Here is a 22,643-nt window from a genome sequence, read left to right on the forward strand (position 1 = left end):
GCACGATACCTGGCGTACCCTACACCCCAAAGAAAAAGATTACACATTCTTTTATACCCCTCACAATAAATACTCCCGTTTAGATTATTTCTTTCTCACACAACAAGATCTACCAACACTAAAGGCTGCATCCATTGAATCAATGACATTATCCGACCACCATTCCATTTCGCTAACTCTTGTTTTCCCAGAAAAGACTACCTACACTCCCATTTGGAGACTAGACCCATCTATCCTAACAGACAAATTAAATGAACTAGAAATTCGCACCTCTCTAACCAACTACTTCAAAGAAAACGACACCCCAGACATCACTAAATTGACACAGTGGGAAGCACACAAATGTGTAATAAGAGGAAAACTCATCTCCATGGCAGCGGCAATAAAAAAAAAAAAGAAAAGAGAACTGTCAATCCTTTTTTCCAAACTTAAACTACTAGAAGCCTCCCACAAAAAAAAACCTAGCTCCGAAAACACATCTAGACTTAATAGAAATACGCACGCAAATACAGGAAGAGCTAGGACACAAACTAAAGAAGAAATTTGCACTATCTCAGAAACTTTTCTACGAGTTCGGAAACAAATGTAGCCGCCTGCTTGCCCAAGCCCTCCGTACAAAAAAAAACAATAACACAGTACACCGACTAAACTCACACACAGGTTCAGCAATCACAAAAAATTATGACAAAGCGAAAGAATTTGAAAACTATTACACATCTTTATACTCCCTAAACATGACAAAGCCTTTACCTACACACCCGTCCAAAAGACACGACGAAATTAAGGCCTTTTTAGAGAAATTCTCCCCAAACAAAATCACGGATGAAATTTCTACATCCCTAGAATCTCCAATCTCCCCAGAAGAATGGGAACAAACAATCAAACAGTTAAAACCTGGCAAAAGTCCAGGTCCAGACGGCATATCAGCAGTCTACTACAAGATGTTTGCAGACATACTTAAAAGCCCCTTTCTTAATGCATTTAACACATTATCCCCTACTAACCCTCTTACAAAAGAAATGCTAGAAGCCCATATCTCAGTCATCCCCAAAGAAGGTAAAGATCCCACAAACACAGGAAACTACAGACCCATTTCTCTACTGAATGTAGATGTAAAAATATTCTCAAAAATATTGGCAAACAGACTGACTCCCCTTCTCCCCTCCCTCGTGTCCACAGATCAAGCAGGTTTTGTCATAGGTAGAGAAGCTAGAGACAACACAATCAAGGCAATCAATTTACATCATATAACCACTCAAACCAACCAAAAAGGATTTTTTCTATCACTAGACGCCGAGAAGGCATTCGACAGAGTGGCATGGGACTACATGGCAGCAGTCTTACAAGCCATAGGAATTGGACCCTACTTCTCTGGTTTGATTCTGTCCCTATATACAAATCCCACAGCTAAAGTAAGGGTCAACAACACTCTGTCGAATGCCTTCCATATACGTAATGGGACAAGACAAGGCTGTCCCCTGTCCCCGATCCTTTTTGTTCTTACCCTTGAACCCTTCCTCCGAAAGTTAAAACTTAACCCAGACATTCATGGTATAAACACACCCATTAAGGAATACAAGTATGCCGCCTTTGCGGATGATATATTAATGTTCCTATCACAACCTTTGATTTCCTTACCGGTCCTACTATCAGAATTCAAGCAATTTCAATTACTATCCAACCTCAAAATAAATTTCGCAAAATCATTCGCACTCAACATCTCCCTACCTCACCAAATAGTAGACCTATGCAAAAAATATTTTCCTTTTCATTGGAGACAAGACTCGATAACCTATTTAGGAATACAACTCCCCTCTAAACTTTCAGACCTATACACAAGAAATTATACACCCATATTAAACAAACTGACTTCAGACTTTAAACTTTGGAATAACCCATCCTTCTCATGGTTTGGCAGGGCCGCAATACTAAAGATGAACGTCTTACCAAGAGTGCTATACATTCTTCAAACTATCCCTATCTTAATTCCTCACACGTTCTTTAAAACATATCAATCAGCATGCTCGAAATTCCTTTGGGGACCAAGTAAACTCAGAATTAGCTTTAAACAACTCACCAAACCAAAACACCTAGGTGGCATAGGTCTGCCGAACATTCTCAACTACTATAATGCAACTCACCTTACTAGAATAGTAAATTGGAATATTCACTCACACCACAAAGACTGGGTTGCCTTGGAAACATCCCTTACAACACTACCTTTAGCTTGCCTGCCATGGATAGACTCACAGCACATCCCTGTGACACTACTTTCCCATCCCTTAATAGGACCCACTCTTAAGTGCTTTAACAAAGTATGCTCTCAAGTAAAGATATCCTCGACTCCAAGCCCTCTAACTCCTTTGAAACTCAATCCAGACTATCCCCCAGGAATGCACAAACGCTTCCTTTCTGATAACTTCCCACAAGATAACATAAAGGCACACCAATTCTTCCATCATGGGAAAATCCTTACTGCATCCCAAATATCCGTTCAAACAGGAAAACCACCCATTTCTCCCTGGACATACACTCTACTTTCTCATTACCTGCAATCAAAAGACAAGCAATCTGCTTGTTCGAGACCATTTACCCCTTTTGAAACCTTATGTAACCAAACAAATACCCAAGCTCACCTAATCTCTACAATTCACAATCTCCTTTTCACAAGCGTACAATCTAACCAGAACATAGCTTGTCAAAAATGGGAAAAAGAACTCTCCATCTCACCCTCAGCGATTCAATGGGAACAATCATTCCTCAATATACATAAAGGTTCAAGAAACGTTACTACACAAGAAAATGGCTTCAAAATCTTCTCACGGTGGTACCGTACGCCTTCCCTACTACACAAAATCTATCCTGAAACATCAGCGAACTGCTGGAGATGTCAGGCAGATGAGGGAACTCTACTACACATCTGGTGGACTTACCCCCTCATACAAACATTCTGGAGGGAGATACATAAAATCACCACACAAATCACAACTTATGATCTGGAATTTTCCCCAGCCCAATTCTTGCTTCATATCTCCCCCCTACCACACAAAACATACCACAAATCACTTGCAATGCACTTGATAAACGCCGCGAAGCAATGCATCCCCCAACACTGGAGCTCACCACAGACACCCACATTAAGAGAATGGTTTGCTAAAATCCGAAAAATATCAGAAATGGAAGAATTAATCCATATTGCACAAGATAACCCTTCAAAATTCACCCAAAAATGGAGTTGTTGGCTCCACTTTCAATTGTCATCCGAATACAGTAAACTCAATAACACAGCGAAATAATAAACACAGTTCAAATACCGAAAACAAAGCATATTAACCTTAATTCTCTAAGTCCCTCTCCAAAATAATTCCTTTATCACTCTTCACATTATCCTAATCGCCCCGCTCTAACAGATCCTCAACTGTCTTAATAAATAGGAGGATGGAAGCCAGAGAGGATCCCAAACAATACGTCCCCCCCTCCTCCCCCCTCTTAATTGATCCAGGCCTATCCAGGCCCTTCCACTTTCCCCTTTCCCCCTCTGTACTTTATCCCCTCTCTCTCTTACCTCTTATCTCTCCATACATCACCCTAGAGATATCTAATTCAAAGAAACACCCTTTTCTCATAAGTAAATATTCGGCCCCTTCGTTCTCTATGCAACATTCTAATGAGCGTAGAACAGCCTCAATTTCTGTATTCACTAACCTTACATACCACAGAAAGTCGAGGCCGGATAAGGTCAGAAAAGAAAGAGGTCACCTCTCCTCTCCGGACACAGTTTGAACCCATTTGGGGTATTCGGAGTTGAGAGAGGATACCCAGAGCTTTTTCTTACAAACCCACATAGGTATCTCACTGTTGAATTTAATATAATAATTTTTATATGTCATACTTTCCTGTATAATGAATCTAATAAGAATATATATAACTGTATGACAATGATTACTGTCTATAATTGTACTCTGTTAAAATTCAAATAAAAAAATTGGAAAAAAAAAAAAAGCAGACACAGAGATAAATTTGTGTCGCCACAGACCCCACTGCTGTGACTGACATCTGATGTCTTTCTCTCGTGCATGAGCATGAAAGCAGAGGGAGTGTGCCAGAGGGAGTGTGTTTATGATTTCAGCTTAAGATCGCTCCTCCTTTTATCTCAAGCTCACGTAAAGCGTGCTCTGCCTGTGACGTGCGCGCACAGTAAGGACTGCCATGCATGCACTTTTCATTGTCCGGGCATGAGGTTATGTCGTGCGGCTCTGCTTGGCGAAGGGGAGTGTAGAGATGTGACATCACGAGTCCTGACATCACAAGTCCTGTGAAGGCTTCCCGAGCACCAGCAAATAGACCTACCCACCGATTGGAGAGTTTTCCTACAGCCGAAGGAAGTAAAATTTTTAAGATAATGAAACATGAATGACATTTCTACATGTGGGCACATTACTATTGTGCCTTTGGTTTATACAGGGTGATCAGCAGGTTTACATCCACTTTAAACAAAAAATACAAAAATATGTATAAAAAAAAGGGCAGTCTCGATGGACCCCTTGGCCTTTTTTCTGTCTTCACTTTTCTATGTTTCTGTGTTTTACTGAGTGTGATTTCTGTCTTCAATCTTATTCCTCTGCCATCTGTATGTGTCATTTCTGAAAGACTGTGCTGACGGTCCATACAAAGGGGCGGAATGGCAGGAGACAATGGGCGGCTCAAAAAAAATGGGACGTTGTTTGGCCTGTGTGTGTTGGTCTGTCCGACAGAAGCTGGATGTGCGGCCAGCTTATGTCGTACATGCATGCTGGAAAACCAGCAGCCGACCAACTCCCAATTAGCGCTCTCAGCCAATGGCGGAGAGCGCTGATTGGAGTGTTCTGGCAGGGGGCCTCCCTCCTGTCAGAACACAACAGCTCAGTGGGGGAGATCGCTAAACTAACCTTGCATGGTGTTGTCAGGTTCTTTTTCGTGCAACCTAGAGGGTGACAGGGAAGGGAAACTCCAGCACCCAGCCTGTGATTGACTGTCTTAACTGTGCATGTGTCTATTCCCTCGACTCAGATCTCAGATCGGGGGTGTAGTGTTTAGAAGAGATGGTTGTAGATAAGCAGGTACCACTTATGTAGGAGGATTTGTTTTATCTCTATTTATCACCTGAGGCTATTGTCTTCACTGGGTATATGTAAGGGTTTAAAACCACTTTAAAGAGACTCTGTAACTGGTGAGAAAGGGAGCCAAATGGTGCAATTATAAAGTTTAGGCACCTAGAGGTCCTTGCTCTTTCCTACCGCAGCCTCAAAAGCCCTCCTGTCACACCCAAATTTCAAGTTGTTCTGACAGGCAAAGCTTTAGCACTTTCAAATAGTACTGATGTTTATCTGCCCCCGTCCTAAATTCTGAAGTATTTTTATTTGCCAATGAGGCCATCTATGATTCCTAAAGAGAATTGGTGAGAAAAGGTCCAACTGGTTCAGTTATGAAATTTAGGCACCTAGAGATCCTTGCACATTTCTGCAGCAGCCTCCAAAACCTTCCTTTCACACTCAAATCTAAGGCTGTTCTGACAGGCAAAGCTTTAGTGCTTTCTAATAGTACTTAAGTTTGCCTGCCCTTTCCTAATTTGTGAACTATTTTATTGGCCAGAGAGACAGTCCATCATAGTGATGGATCAATTGGAATGTGTGGAAACGGAGGCTAGCAGAAAGCTCCCACGCTAGAAGTTTACACTCAATGGTACCTAGTCATCATGATAAGTCTGTAAAAATGCTTTGAGTATGTTCATACTTGTAGCAGACCCTCATGATTATTCCAATTTCCATCATGTATTAATGCAAAATATCCATATCATATTAAACTGTGTGCTGGAGGGACACATTTCAAGTCCAGGGCACTGTTAGTCCATATGAGGTGCAGTTGACAAGATTTCCCAATCATAGTAAGGAGGTAAACACTTTAAGATCCCATAGTGGCTTTTTCCCATATTCAGCTTTCCATCACAGAAATCTGAATCATATTCATTGGGGACCACCAATCTTTACCACCAAAGTCCACAATATTGGTATTGCAAGGGCAAATCTCCTTTAAGTGTCAGTTCTAGTGCTGGAGTGGTGAACCTGATGCTTAAACTTATATGAATTTTCCTCAAGTTAGTAAAAATTTCAAAGTTCAAAGTGCTTTAACCTGTAATGTTAAATATGTCGCACACAACCCCAATATATGGTACAGGGATCACAGAGAATTAACATCCAAGATATTCAACCACCCATAAATTGCAGAGAAGTACAGAAATTAAACAAAGCATCAGCATTATGGATTAACTATAAAGGTGGAATATAGGCAGATAACTCACTGCACCATTGAGCCATGATGTTAAGGACATCTGCCGAACGTGGAGAACATTTCCAAATTTAAAGAGGCACCCTTGCAGGGTCCAAGGAGAGGTAAGTTAAGATGCCTGACTGATTTTGTTGGGAACCCAACTTCATTAGAGGCTCTCCTAAACTGCTGCCATGCTAAGCCCATTATATGGAATGGGGGAAGACGATGGCATCAGAAGAAATGGCGGACACACTTCTGTCAAACGGTTGGAGTCTCCAATGTCCTTTTTTTGGGGTTGCATGCATAACACTGCAGATAATGCTCCTGGATAGGAGACAAGCCCTTTTTTCCTATTCTTTTGAATGAATTGGGCTTTACTTGTTTCAGTTGCTTGCTTTAGAGTCTTAAACCACAAACATATAAAAAAGTATACAACATTGCTGGAGAAGTTCTTTACTTGCACCATGCTCAGATGCAGGCATAGAGAGACAAAGTCTATGAAGATAATCATAAATAACCGCGTTCTGTGCTGTTTTACTGAAATAACGATTCTCAACTTGACTCTCTGTGTTAGAGTCTTATAGGGCTATGCTATTCAGCCATGTTACCCTGATGTTGTCAAAGACACTGTTGTGAAAAATCCATGTTTGTGCAACTTTCATTAATCTGCAGTGTATGCATGTTTTTTTTGTCCATTATGAACCTGTTTTGCATTATTGCCTCAACTTTTTAACCTGTTTAGTACACTGGAAATTACATTTTGTACTCTGTACATGCTATATGATCATTCAACCAATTATCTATTCTGTTAAGGTGGTTCAAAGAGGTGGTTCAAAGAAGTATGAGCAAATACAAAAAGGTATGTAGTACAATAGAGACTGATTACTCCTTAGCCATAAAAAGGCTGTGTTTTCCCCTAACCGTTTAATCAGCTACTCACTTTCTTGTTCTAAGGGCAGTTTAGAACAGAAAGGTAAACACAGATTTTTCTTCAGCCAGATGCTTTCTATGTGCGAATAAGCCTAGGGATGCTTCCTTCAATATAGTTACTCCAGATTGTGAAAGCATTGCATACATCTTTATCACACGTTATTCAGAAAATCTGAACTGGCAGACAATCCCAGTACAGTTCTCACCGGACAGGAGAAGGAAAATATATATATTTTTATTATATTTAGAGACCAGTTTTGAATTCTCTGGATATTTTAAATAACTTAAGCTGCAAGAGCACTTATTCTTTAATATAGTATATTGCAGCTTAATCAAAAAGATGGAAGAGTACATATTATAGGTAGTGCACAAATCTTGGCATGCTAGATAGATGTTAAGAAAGTAGGCCAGTCAAATTCGTACTTCTTTTAGAATGACATGATAAGTTCAGCCTTCAAGTCTGTAATTCTTCAACCATGAAATGACTTTTTTTCTGCAATGCTATATTCTTACAAGGAGCAGAAATTAAAAATTGATGTACCATACTTCCATGGTGTTCATTTGTTTATGTTCTAGGTCCTCAGCAGCAGATTTAAAAACTAAAATTTTCATCAACGCAAGTGTTAGGACTTAGAGTGGTGTTTTGCATAAATCACACAATTTTTCTTTCCAAATAAAAAATATTGTGTCTGCATAGAGGATCTAAGCATTGTCATTAAATGTTTCCCTAGGCTCCGGCAATCTCTTTAATGATGTTACTGCGGTATCAGAGCTGCAGATTGCTGGCTAAATTCAATGTCTTGGCAGTGAGCAGAAAGTCAAATATGGACACCCTGCACCGTAGAAATAGAATCACTGATAGCACATTGGCATTTCAGCAGGAAACGGAGCATTCTTTTAGTGGGAGGATTTTGTGGAACACAATCTATGAGAGGGAGGAGTACACATAATCATGTAATAACAAACAACCAGAAATGCAGCAGGTGAAGCTTTAGAGCCATGGAATAATCTAAAAAATAATTTATTGTTAAATGTCACTGTAACAAATATTTGTGAACATAACCAGTAGGAAATGCATTTTTTTTAATCAAATCCAGAAGGAAAGGGACATTTAGCATAAAACGACTGCTTCCAAGATGCAAAATAGATTTGCTCCTGTTTCAAGGGCACATGCTTATGAGTGGGGTTTTTACTTATTAATGATGAAATTTAGTTTTAACCATATTATTTTCAGCAAAAAACATCTTTCAGCTAACCACTTTGTGATATGTTATTAACTGCATCTAGCATATGATGAATTACACAGCAAAAACACATTTATTTCTGGTTATCTGTAGCATTTAATCTATCTGTTGCCCACCTTCACCTACCAGCATTAATAAGTCATTGCTGATGTATGAGATATAACATTATAGAGGGTGTTCCTGGTGATAAACTCTTGGCAATGAAGGTGGAAAAGAAGCTTCCTGGTTTGAATTGTCTCTGCCACACTTAGAATCCATTTTGACACAGGAAGAGAGGCTGGAAGCATACTGTATATATATCTGGTATAACATAGTACTTTTATCTTATTATATCCAGGGTTTTCATGAATGGTCTGAACATATGTATATATATATATATATATATATATATATATATATATATATATATATATATATATATATACATACACACAGTATCTCACAAAAGTGAGTACACCCTTCACATTTTTGTAAATATTTTATTATATCTTTTCATGTGACAACACTGAAGAAATGACATTTTACTACAATGTAAAGTAGTGAGTGTACAGCTTGTATAACAGTGTAAATTTGCTGTCCCCCTCAAAATAACTCAACACACAACCATTAATGTCTAAACCACTGGCAACAAAAGTGAGTACCTTTTGGCCACTGATGATGTGATCTCTAAATATGTTAATCCATATCCTCAGATCACTTATAGGAAGTCTAGAGCCTTAAAGGATCAATTGGTTCATTGGTTCATAGTCATTTAATGTCCAAACTGGGAGGACCGAGTCATAGGGGGACGGCTCCATGCGGTAGGTGCGAATTCTGCAGATTTCTAATGAACTCTGCTGAGCTGGCCCTACCAAATGGAAACATCTACAAACCTCATTTTTTTGCCAACTGTCAATCAATTGGGTTGTTTACTACATGGTATATGAATGTCAAGCGTTCTATGTAGGAAAGACCAAAAGACCATTCTTTCACAGAATAAGGTAACATGTTTCCCTTGTCCAAAAGAAAAGAATGGAAACCCTAAATTAGTCGTCACATGGGACTCTATCATTCGTTTCAGGTTTCTAAAATGAAAAGGTGGTGATATTGATAAGACTCTCCTTCAGCAAGAGACAAGATGGATTAATTCTCTGGCGGCCACTGTCCATCCAGGATTGAATGTATCCATCAGCTACAAGCCCTTCCTCTGGACCAGTGGTTCTCAACCTCTCTAGTGCCGTGACCCCTTGATAAAATATTCCAAGTTGTGGGGACCCCTGGACATTTAGCGCTCTTTGAGTCCCTTCCACTTGTACAGTATTAAAAACCCTTATGGTACATTTTAGGATGTACCACTCTTTCCCTTTGTTCTCCTTTATTTCCCTTTTGTCCCTCTCTATCCCAATTTCTTGTTTTTTTTCCCCATCCCTCTCTCTAGTCATCTTTCTTGTTCTTTCTCTCATTCTTTCTCTCCCTTTTTCTTTGTTCCTCCCCCTTCCATGTATTCTCTATTTTTATTCCTTCTCTTACTCCTTGGTAGAGGGAATGGGATGAGTGGCAGTGCTAGCGGGAAGTTGGGATGAGTAGCAGTGCTGGTGGTGAGTTCTGATCAGCCAACTTAGGTTCTCTTGATTAAGATCATCTGCTGATCTGAGAACTGTAGTGAGGACTTTTAATGGCAAATATAATCACAGGTAGTGTTACTCACTGTCTCCGGCTTCACTGTGTCTCCGACTTTGTGGTCTCGTAGCAGTGACACCTATGCAGAAATCAGGAGATAGGATCTCCTCCAGCCCCTCCCACTTCACGTTCCTCACCAGTCAGCTAACCTCTAGTCTCTGCCCCCCAGCCATGCCATGAACTGAATGGGTGGCTGTGAAGAGGCTGAGTGGAAGTCTGCAGGCTCCAGGAACAGCCCAGCTGGGCGGCCACAGGCTTCAGGGACAGCCCTGCTGGACAGCCGCAAAAAGGCTGGTGAGCACTGCGGGCTTCAGGAACAGCCCAGGATTCGGTGACCCCTGGCAAATCATCATTTGACCGACGAGGGGGTCCCGACCCCCAGGTTGAGAACCACTGCTCTAGACTTTTAATTAGCCATGCTTCTCAAATATAAGAAACACTGGATTAGTCCTATCATTCTTTTTACAGTTTAAGATGAAAAATTCCCAATTTTTGTAATTGGCAATCTTGTTTATTTTAACTTGGATTGGTTACATAGTTACATAGTAGGTGAGGTTGAAAAAAGACACAAGTCCATCAAGTCCAACCTATGTGTGTGATTATGTGTCAGTATTACATTGTATATCCCTGTATGTTGCGGTCATTCAGGTGCTTATCTAATAAATTGGTAATTTGCATTATGTCCATATTCCACTTTTGATCAACTTTGCCATTTTTTTCTTTTTAATATTTAAGAAAAAAAAAAAACTCTTTTTGTTTTTTTTCTTCTTCAGGCTCCAGATTTTTTTTTCATTTTTATAACAATTTTTCTCCCAATTGGTAGACAAAACAAATATAATATTTATTTATTAAATAATATACATTTAAAATGTCATTAATTTAGGGATTTTTTCGGATCTGGTAGCCATAGGGACGCCCAGGGCGTCACTCTCGGTGTCGTCCCTATAGACCTCACTAGGTGGCGCCATGCACTATTAGCCTATTCTGGTCCCAATTAGTTTGGTTGCCTTAACAATTTTTAGGCACCCTCTAATTGTGATATACCACCTAGTCCTGGTTGGGCGTCTTTTCTGGCAGGTGTCTTGCCATTTTGTTTTCTTTTTGGTTTTTGATGTATTTATACATCTTAGTGCCATTTCCGGTGGTGGTTGGCCCTGTTGTGGCTGGCATTTCTGGGTTTGGTGCCTTCTGGTGTGCCGCCATCTTCTGAACGTCACTTCTGGTTGGCGTCCCATGCCGTCATGCTACTTGGTGCTCACAAAGCACCCTCACCCTCTGGTTTTGGTGCCAAAGCAGCCATTGACTCGAAGGTGGAGAGGGGTATATAAACATCCCGTTTTTTTGGTCTTTATGTGTGGTCCAACATGGGAAGAGGAGAGATCGTTTGTTGAACCTCTGATTTAAGGTAACTTTACTTATCCTTGTGGAATTGTGTTGTTGTTGGTCCTCAGGCTTTGGAATATATTTAATTATTGATTGGATTCCTTATTATCTTTCTGATTCAGGGGTCATGATTTGACTTCATGAAAGTTCAGAAATGAGTTCATCCTATCTCTCTCACCATCTTTTGTCTTTCTATCCATCACTTTTTGGAATTGGAGGTGAATAATCAACCTTCAAGCCTGGAAACTTATCAAAGGATTCCTGGTATAGGGTAAAAGTTATAGATTACTTTCGTGGTATTGGAATTAAAATTGGTTTTGGGATTATTCTTCGCCTCATGTGTAATTGTCTCCATCACTCTCTCTTTCAGTTTTGGACCATTACCAGTGGCTGTACTTTTATACATCCCCCTCTATGGCTATACCTGATGATCTGATTTCTCATATCCCTATGATTCTGGATCCTCAATTTACATACAAATAATTTTTGAACATACAGGTAATCAATATGATCAATTGTGGTTTTGGCGCTATGCATTCTGCCAAATTCATGAATGTTTCTAACGTTTAAACTTTTGTTATATACTTATGATATTTTGTGACTGTTTATTGTCCTATCCTTCTAAAAAATCTTTCTATTTTTAGTGCTCACTGTGCCTGATATCAATAAATTCTCCTGAAGAAGCCAATTACCAAGGCAAAACATGTAGCGATTAAATCAGTCTGCACTTGTATTAGTACTGTAATATCAATACTTACCCTTTGGATGTTTGTTTTTAACAATGTTCTAATACATTTCTACTTTTTTATAAATGATTTTGTTATAATTGTGCATTCTAAAAAAAACACAATATTCCTCTTAATTTCTATTTATCTATCAAGGGATGTGGTGCAGTATCTTTACTAGATGATAAGCAAAATATTTTTTCTCCTTAGATTACTAAGGGTCAAGTAGGAGCCAATAATAGCGGTTTCCAGGGTCACAGTCGGGTTGTCCCTAGGCTGAGAGAACCACCAACAGACTGTCACAAGTACCACTGCCCAGTAATACACTTGAAAGTTTAGTAAGGATAGCCCACCCCAAGTCAGGGAAAGATGTATTGTCAATAAAGGCCAGACGGGGGATCTTTCCTGCCCACAGAAGAAAAGTAATAAGACTGTCCAATTTAGTGAAAAAGGACTTAAAAGAGGGGGAGCAGAGTGCTTTGCTTTAACCATTTTTACTAGTTATAATTTAAATTCTGTTTTGCAAAGTTTTAAAAATTAAAATATCTGTGACTATTATACTTAAAGTGGTATTAAACTCCCTGTCATTATTTTTACCTACAGGTAAGTTTATAATAAAGCTTACCTGTAGGTAAATTAATATCTCCTAAACATGCATCGTTTAGGAGCTATGCTAGCAAGCAGCAGCCAGTGGCATCACTGGCGCATGCACTCTGAAGGGACGGCATATCCGTGCTGTTCCTTCAGAGCTGTGTGCTATAGGCTGTGACTCCCACACATAATGTCATCACGGCTCAGCCATTCAAGCCGCAGCAGCCCACGAACCCGGAAGGAAGACCGGGTGAAGATAGAAGCTTCTGCAGTGGTGACAGTGCACCACTGGAGGGCTTCGTCTCAAGGTAAGTCTCTCATAACATGCTAGTATGTGGTGCATACTAGCACAATATGATATTGCCTTGCAGAAAGAATTTTTTTTTTTTTTAAAGAGTTTACTACAACTTTAAAGAGGCTGATTTACTAAAGGAGTTGAATCATTGAATTGTTTGAGATTTCACTTGGATTCCTCAGTTATTTTCAGAAATAAGTAAACAGGGATTTGTCTTTACATGATTGAGTAACTGTAGTGAATGTTCACATGGTTTATTTTGTTATCATTCTCAATTCCTTTAATAAGGTGGCCTCAGAGTGTATGTATAGATTTTTTTACAGTTTTGGATAGAATAGGGAAGAGTGAAAACCTCTGCAGTTCATTTTTTGATGTCTGTGTCCCACTTGGGAGATTTATCTTCACCGCTTGTCCTGGCAACAAGAAGTATGAGGAAATCCTTTAAAGGGACGGAAATTACCACCTCTTACAGTGGTCAATTAAACAGATGTCCACGGTGGAAGATTTCACCTCACCTCCTGGACAGATGGCAACCCTAAAATTTTCAATTTCTTTACACTTTCTGTCGTGTTGATAATGGTTACCTGGACAAAAAGAAAATGTAACACTGACATTAATAAAAGCTTGACAAATGTTCTAATCGTTCCCTATTTCATTCAAAAGTTGAGGTTATACATACACTTTAAATAAAAGAAGGACAAATAAACATATTGTTTTAACAATTCTAAAGCTGACCATAGAAGGATTGAAATTCAACAGGGTAGCTGCTTGGCACAGGATCCAGGAGCTTGTCGAGATCACTGTCAGGACCTGGATCTGAACCCTGGACCTCTGTTGACCTCTGGCAGTAGCTCTTCTTACTGTGCCACCTGAGATGCTGAACAGCTCCCTGCCTGATGCCTTGGACAACCTAACCTTCTGTCATGTTTCTGAAGAGCATTGAAATCTTACCTCCTCCCATGCTCCTGTCCTTATGTTCATTTGCACTCCTTACCGAATTTTGGCTTGTTCCTTGACTATGCTTCTACTTGATCCTAACCTGCAACCACATGTTACCGTCCTTTGGCTTGTTTACTGTTTACTGACTACCTCCTGGTAGGGCTATCCTGAGGACCACGACCTGGTACTATCACGCAGCAAAACACATCTCCACTAGGGATGAGCCGAACACCCCCCCGGTTCGGTTCGCACCAGAACCTGTGAACGGACCGAAAAATTTGCATGAACATTAGAACCCCATTGACGTCTATGGGACTCGAATGTTCGAAATCAAAAGTGCTCATTTTAAAGGCTAATTTGCATGGTATTGTCCTAAAAAGGGTTTGGGGACCCGGGTCCTGCCCCAGGGGACATGTATCAATGCAAAAAAAACTTTTAAAAACGGCGTTTTTTGGGGGGGGCGTGTCCGGATGTGAATGGAGCAGGACGTGTAGGAGAGGAGCTCCAGAAATCCTGCAATAATCCGAAGCATCTGTGCTCAAAAATCACAAATACGAACTTAATAGGGATCCTACCCGTTCCTGTACATACTCCGCTGCTGCCTGAGTGCTTTTTGAAGGAGATCCGGCCACACAAACGCGGTTTCCGTCAGGCCCGAGGCCACCGCCATCAACCCGGCCTCCATCCGGCTGTGTAGAGCTGTTGCAGGCCTGGGAGAGAGGTAGGGGACCTCATCCGTTATCCAGCATACCCCCCTGTGTGTCCGGCGGGGTCCGGGAGTGTGTGGGGCCGATGAAACCATCCGTGGAGGCCGCGGCCTGCTGCGGCCTAGTGCGGCCTGGTGAAGCCTGCCGTTCACCGAACTTTCCTGAGCCACTGGCCCGCGGAGGAGCGCCACGGTAGGCGCGGCCTGCACTCCGTAGCGCGGATGCTGCTGTCCCCCACCATCCTGAAAGTCACAGGAGCTGATGGAGCCTGCCAGTGTGGGTAGGCCACAGAATCCAAGGGCCCAGCATCTTCTACACCCTTTTGATAATAAACCTGCTCTCTGTCTGCATCTCCCACACTGATTGTTCTGCTGCATGCCCCTTAGATGCCACCCAGGAGATCAACAAAGAAGCAGCCGCCTCCTAAGAAGCAGAGCCCGGTGGTGTCACGTGCGGGGGTCGGCCCTCGGGAGTCAGCAGAGCCGCGGCCACGTTGTCGGCGTTGCAGCTTTTGGGAGACATGGAACACAATGAGGGAGACCAGCCGCGGCCCTCGGGTGTGGGGCAATCAGAAGCTACCGACTCCACTGCAGTTATCCTGGCGGCCATTGAGGAGAGTAAAACTATGGTCATGGGAAGGATAGACACTTTGGCCATGGAGTGTGGCCTTATCCGACAAGACATGGACAAGTTTAGAGGCCGTGTCACTGCCGCTGAGAATAGAATTTCCAACTTAGAGGATAATACGGCTACTACCTCGCGGAATGTCGCAGATCTGCAACGCACAGTAAAGACTCTGATGGCGAGGTCCGAAGACGCCGAAAATAGACTGCGACATAACAATGTGCACGTGGTGGGTCTTCCTGAAGGCGCGGAGGGCTCACAACCAGCCAGCTTAGCAGAAAACTTCTTTAAAGAAATCCTTGACTTGCAGCAAGTTTCTTCAGCATACATTGTGGAGCGTGCTCACAGGGTCCCAACTGGCCCGAGACCGCAGGGCGACTTCCCCAGACCATTCCTGGTCCGGTTTCTCAATTACCGTGATAGGGATCTCATCCTTGCTGAAGCGCGGAAGAAACCACAGCTCCAGTTTGAAAATACCACCCTGCATTTCTTCCCGGATTTTTCCCCGGAGCTGCAGCGGCGTCGGCGTATGTTTGTGGAGGTCCGGAAGAGACTACGGGAAAAGGGGCTTAAGTATAGTATGCTGTACCCCAGTAAGCTCCGAGTGGAACACCGAGGCTCTGTGAAGTTCTTTGAGGCCCCCTCAGATGTCTCAGATTGGCTGGACACCCTTGGTTCAAGTGAATCATCACCATTACTTCATATTCTTTAAAGGAGGAGGAAAGGAGGAGAAAGGAATTTCTTTTTTTCTTTTTTTTGTTTTTTCTTTTCCCTGTATTCTCCAATCCGGTGCAAAGAAGGGTGTATGCTCACAGGCGGTTATATATGCTTTAAACACACACTCTCATTCATTATTGCTTTAAGGCCTTGTATGTGCGGACATGGGCTCTTTGATCCGTATCCTATGGGGTTCCATGAAGACACAAGAAAAAGACATCTACACTTGCTGAACAGTTCGGCACACGTACTTCCAGGTTTATTTGTTCTTCTCCCCCTTTTTGGGAGTTTTTGGGACTAAGCCACATACCAGTGGTTGTGTTTTGTTTTTATTTTTGTTGGTTTCTGGTATAATGGCAGTAGGGGATAGTAATATCACAGTTCACCACTCACAAGGGGGAATAGGTATAGTTGGGATATCCAAAAGTACTTGCAGATTGAACAAAGCACTGCACTTAGGCTCATGTTACTTCATATTCTGTTTACAGGTTAATGGCTAAGTGTTCAAAAATTGTCTCATGGAATGTGAGAGGGCTGAATAACAAGTATAAAAGAGCATCCATATTTCAGTTCCTTAAACAGTCTAAGCCGCATATCACCTTCCTGCAAGAGACCCATCTAGATGGTAGCAGGGTCCTGGCTATCTTTTCATGCGACGTTTTCCACGTTTGCCAGAGGCCTCCCCGCGGATTTTTATAAAAACTATGTGGACTAATTAGCCCCCAGACTGAACACACTCCTGGCCAAATGTTTAGAACAGAACAGTCTTCCGGCCTCTATGCTAGATGCCTATATAGTGCTATTACTGAAACCGGGTAAAGATCCCTTGGGTTGTTCTTCATACAGGCCCATCTCCCTCTTAAACACGGACCTGAAGATACTGACGAAGGTATTGGCCAACAGACTGGTCGGGGTGATCCCCTCCCTGGTCAATATTGACCAGACGGGTTTCATGCCCGGTAAATCCACTGACACTAATTTGAGAAGGTTGTTTACCCACCTTCAGCTGCCGGGGTCTGAGGATGGAACCAGAATTATTGTTTCGATCGACATAGAAAAGGCGTTCCATTCAATTGATATATATTCCGGGGGCTGGAGGTGATGTAGTTCGGCAGTGTTTTTAGGATGTGGATAATGTTGTTATATTGCAATCCTAGAGTAGCAATTAGATTGGGTCAGAACACTTCTCCCTTTTTCCCGGTAGGCAGAGGCACCAGGCAGGGGTGCCCTCTATCCCCATTTTTATTTACGCTTATGATGGAACCCTATTGTCCTTTTTTAAGCAGAGGGCGCAGGCCTGGCAAAGGCTCCCTCTGAAAGGGAAGATAAGTTTACTGAAAATGAAAATTATTCCAGTCATACTCTATTTTTTGAAACACGCTCCGGTACGGCCTCTCAAATCCTTTTTTAAAAAACTAGAGGGCATTACCAGTTCATTCATATGGGCCCCCAAACAACCGCGCATAGGACTTAAGGTACTTCAGGAACCTTGAGGGCAGGGGGTTTTGGCCTTGCCTGACTGGAAGAAGTATTACATAGCTGGTCAGATGGTATTTGTCCATAAATGGTTGACATCTGACGACGGAGATTCAGCAACTGTTGTGGAGGCGGCTCACTTGGGGTCATATGAGACCCTCCGTTTGGCCATTCACAGGGGTGTTGGGTCGGAGCTTCCTTTGACATTGGCCATGAAGGCCACTATTAAGGCGTGGGGGGAGGCAGTGGTGTTGGCATGCCCGAGCTACTTGGGTTTCTCACCTCAGACTCCCTTGTGGGGGAACCCCAAGTTGTCTCAATTCTACTCCTTTCAGGATCCCATGGTGTGGGTGGTCAAGGGAATTAAGTTACTAAAGGACATCACCAAAGATGGAATACTTCTGACTTTTGACCAGCTAAAGACTAAGCATGACCTCCCTAACTCATATTTCTTTAGGTACATACAGCTTCGACACGCATTTCAGGCCCAATTCAGAGATAGGGTGGTAGAGTCCATTCCATCGGCTTTAGAAGACATGCTCATGGTAGAAGACCTCCCTAAGACTTTGTCGGTCACTTATAAAGAACTGTTTAAGAAAAGTCCGGCGGCAATGGCTAAATGCAGAGAGCGTTGGGAGAGTGAGGTCCCTGATATGGATGGGGAGGACTGGGATGACGTATGGGTGCATCCCTTTAAACATTTAATCATTTAACATTTATGGGGCGTACACACGGTCGGACTTTTCAGCTACAAAAGTCCGACAGCCTGTCCGACAGACTTTCGACGGACTTTCGACGGACTTGCGGCGGACTTTCTAACGAACAGACTTGCCTACACACGATCACACAAAAGTCCGTCGAATTCTTACGTGATGACGTACACCGGACTAAAATAAGGAAGTTGATAGCCAGTAGCCAATAGCTGCCCTAGCGTGGGTTTTTGTCCGTCAGACTAGCATACAGACGAGCGGATTTTTCGACCGGACTCGAGTCCGTCGGAAAGATTTGAAGCATGTTTCAAATCTAAAGTCCGTCGGATTTGAGGCTGAAAAAGTCCGTTGAAAGTCCGGAGAAGCCCACACACGATCGGATTACCAGCCAGCTTTAGTCCGTCAGCGTCCGTTGGACTTTTGTAGACGAAAAGTCCGACCGTGTGTACGCGGCATTAGTCTCTGCGAGAGACAGGCTCATACATTTTAAATTTTTGCACAGAATTTATTTTACACTGGCCAGATTGGCTGTAATTTACCCATTAGTCTCCTCGGCTTGCTAGAGATGTGGTTTTTCACCGGCAGATGCCAAACATATTTTCTGTAATAAAATGTATAGAAGAGATCTTAAGTATACCTATCTCATTGTCCATTAGAGTTTGTTTGTTGGACATAGTAGAGGAGGTAGTTCCATCCAGAGCTCTTAGAACTTTGTTGAACATTCTATTTTTCTATGCAAGAAAAGCCATTTTATTTAAATGGAGGAATTCCGCTCCCCCTGGGGTTCCATTTTGGAAGGGTCTCGTAAATTCCATGATGCCATTTTATAAGGCAACGTACCAATCTAGAGGGTGCGGAAAAAAGTTCGACAGGGTTTGGCAGGCTTGGTTTGGCACGGAGGTTACGGCTGGCTAGTTTTGCCCTAGGCTCATATGAGGTATAGTAATAGTTATGGGATACTGATATAACTAAATACGTGAGGAGGGTGGGAGTTACTGATAGTTGTGTCCTTTTGTTCATAAATTAGCTAACCATTAAGTAATGTGCAGTGCTGTGGGGAGTATAATAAACTCATACATACATTTTAACATGGTTTTACTTCAGATGGTCCCCCATTGGTAAAATAAAGAGAAGTCACTTTTCTTAATTGTGGTGAACTGTGGTATGGGATATTGGGGGGGGTTAGTTATAAGTTGTCACCTGTGTTGGGTAGACTAATGTTGGATCCAAGTTGACCATTTTGGTCAAGGAATGGCCGGTGTTGTGCCGGGTCACTCCACTATGTTTGTATGTATATATGTTTAAAAAATTTAATAAACAGAATTTTCAAAAAAAAAACGGCCATTTTTCAGGAGCAGTGATTTTAAAGTTAAAAAGTTTTAAAAAAGTGAAATATTCCTTTAAATATCGTACCTGGGGGGTGTCTATAGTATGCCTGTAAAGTGGCGCGTGTTTCCCATGCTTAGAACAGTCCCTGCACAAAATGTCATTTTTAAAGGAAAAAAAGTCATTTAAAACTGCTTGCGGCTTTAATGTAATGTCGGGTCCTGGCAATATAGATGTAAATCAGTGAAACAAACAGCATGGGTACCCCCCAGTCCATCACCAGGCCCTTTGGGTCTTGTATGGATATTAAGGGGAACCCCACACCTAAATTAAAAAAAGGAAAGGCGTGGGGCCACCAGGCCCTATATACTCTGAACAGCAGTATACAGGCGGTGCAAACAAGACAGGGACTGTAGGTTTGTTGTCAAGTAGAATCTGTTTGTAATTTTGAACTGGTACATTTTTAACGTGTTTAGCTCCAGCCAAAAAATCGATTTTGAGCTTTTTGGAAAACATAGGGAAGGGTTATCACCCCTGTGACATTTGTTTTGCTGTCTGTCTGTCTCCTCTTCAGAAGATTTCACCTCATTTTTTGTCCCAATGACAAATGTTTTTTGAAAATTTGGGAAACAAGGATTGGTGATAAAGCTTTAGTGGAAAGGAGAAACGTTTTTCCCATATTAACTCTTACAGGAGAGAATTTCCCTTCCTAGGGGTAGATTTCATCTCACTTCCTGTTGTCTCCTTTCATTTGCAAGTAGGAGTCGTTTGTAAGTTGGATGTTTGAAAGTAGGGGCCTGCCCTATATACTCAGCAGAAATTTGGGCCTTAGGTGTTGTTGTGGCCACAACACTGTAAGCCCTCACAGGGCTCTGCTGTGAAATATTAGATCAAGAATTGTAATTACATGCCCCTGTTGAACAGGGGCAGAAAAATTGGGCCTTTGGTGGTGGTGCTAGTGCCACAACACTGTAAGTCCTCACTCGCTCTTGGTGAGAGCAGAAACGGGCCCTGCTGTGAAATATTAGATCAAGAATTGTAATTACATGCCCCTGTTGAACAGGGGCTGAAAAATTGGGCCTTAGGCACTGGTGCTGGTGCCACAACACTGCAAGCCCTCACAGATACTCTAGTTGGAACGCAGGAACGAGCCCTGCTGCAAAGTATTGCATCAAAAATTGTAATTACACGCCCCTATTAAACAGGGGCTGAAAAATTGGGTCTTAGGCACTGGTGCTGGTGCCACAACACTGCAACCCCTCACAGATACTCTAGTTGGAATGCAGAAACGAGCCCTGCTGCAAAGTATTGCATCAAAAATTGTAATTACACGCCCCTGTTAAACAGGGGTGAAAAATTGGGCCTTAGGCACTGGTGCTGGTGCCACAACACTGCAACCCCTCACAGATACTCTAGTTGGAACGCAGAAACGAGCCCTGCTGCAAAGTATTGCATCAAAAATTGTAATTACACGCCCCTGTTAAACAGGGGCTGAAAAATTGGGCCTTAGGCACTGGTGCTGGTGCCACAACACTGCAACCCCTCACAGACACTCTAGTTGTAATGCAGAAACGAGCCCTGCTGCAAAGTATTGCATCAAAAATTGTAATTACACGCCCCTGTTAAACAGGGGCTGAAAAATTGGGCCTTAGGCACTGGTGGTGGCGCCCAGAACCAAAAATGTTCTTACAAGCTCTCAGCGTGATCATTGAGGAGGAAGAGGATAATTACTCAGGATAGTCACTCAGCATCAGCATAGGCAGTCTTTGAAGGGATCTGAGATTTCAAAAAAAATTATTCGGTTACATCAGCATCAGGTGCTTGGTAGCTGGTGGTGATCCAAGACTGATTCATTTTTATGAAGGTCAGTCGATCGACCGAGTCGGTGGACAGACGCACCCTGTGATCGGTTACAAAGCCTCCAGCAGCACTGAATGTGCATTCCGAAAGAACGCTGGATGCAGGACAGGCCAGTAGCTCAATTGCATACTGTGCAAGCTCTGGCCAGTGATCCATCCTCAAGACCCAGTAACCCAGAGGATTTTCGGTGGGAAAGGTGTCCAAGTCAGATCTTGCCCCTAGGTATTCCTGCACCATGTAAAACAGAAGCTGGCAATGGTTGCTGGAACCGATCATACCTTGGGGCTGCGGACCAAAAAATTGTCTGAACGCATCGGTCAGATGGCCACCTTCTCCACCGCTCCTTCTTTGACTGACCGAAGCCTCAGCAACACGTTGTCCAGAAACAGGAGTTTGTAACCTCCCAGTCTCTGGGAACACATTGCACAGACCTTTCTGCAAGGCCTCCTGAAGATGTTTCATCCTATGCTCCCTCTGCAAAGGCAAGATAAGGTCCGCAACCTTACCCTTGTAACGTGGATCAAGGAGGGTTGCCAGCCAGTATTGGTCCTTCTCCTTGATACCACGAATACGAGGATCCTTACGCAGGCTTTGCAGGATCAGGGAGGCCATGCAGCGTAGGTTTGCTGAGGCATTCGGTCCGGAGTCCTCTGGGTCACTAAGGACGACATGGTCCGCAGCCACCTCCTCCCAGCCACGTACAAGTCCATGTGTTTCTTGGGACTGATCCCTTAAAGACTACTGCTGATGCTGAGTGCCAGGCTCCACCTCCATACTGACACAATCCTCCTCCTCCTCCTCTTCCTGTGTGATCGGCAGGCACGCAGGAACACTGTCTGAATAAAGGGGGCCTTGAGAGCTAAGGAAGTCCTCTTCTTCCTGCTTCTGTTCTGCCTCAAGTGCCCTGTCTATTATTCCACGCAGCGTGTGCTCCAACAGGTGGACAAGGGGGACAGTGTCACTGATGCATACACTGTCACTGCTCACCATCCTCGTGGCCTCCTCAAATGGTGACAGGACAGTGCATGCATCCCTGATCATGGCCCACTGGCGTGGGGAAAAAAACCCAAGCTCCCCTGACCCTGTCCTGGTGCCATAGTCGCACAGGTACTCATTGATGGCCCTCTGCTGCATGTGCAGCCACTGCAGTA

The sequence above is a fragment of the Aquarana catesbeiana genome, linkage group LG03 (genome assembly GCF_042186555.1).
Source record: "Aquarana catesbeiana isolate 2022-GZ linkage group LG03, ASM4218655v1, whole genome shotgun sequence".
Classification (NCBI taxonomy): domain Eukaryota; kingdom Metazoa; phylum Chordata; class Amphibia; order Anura; family Ranidae; genus Aquarana; species Aquarana catesbeiana.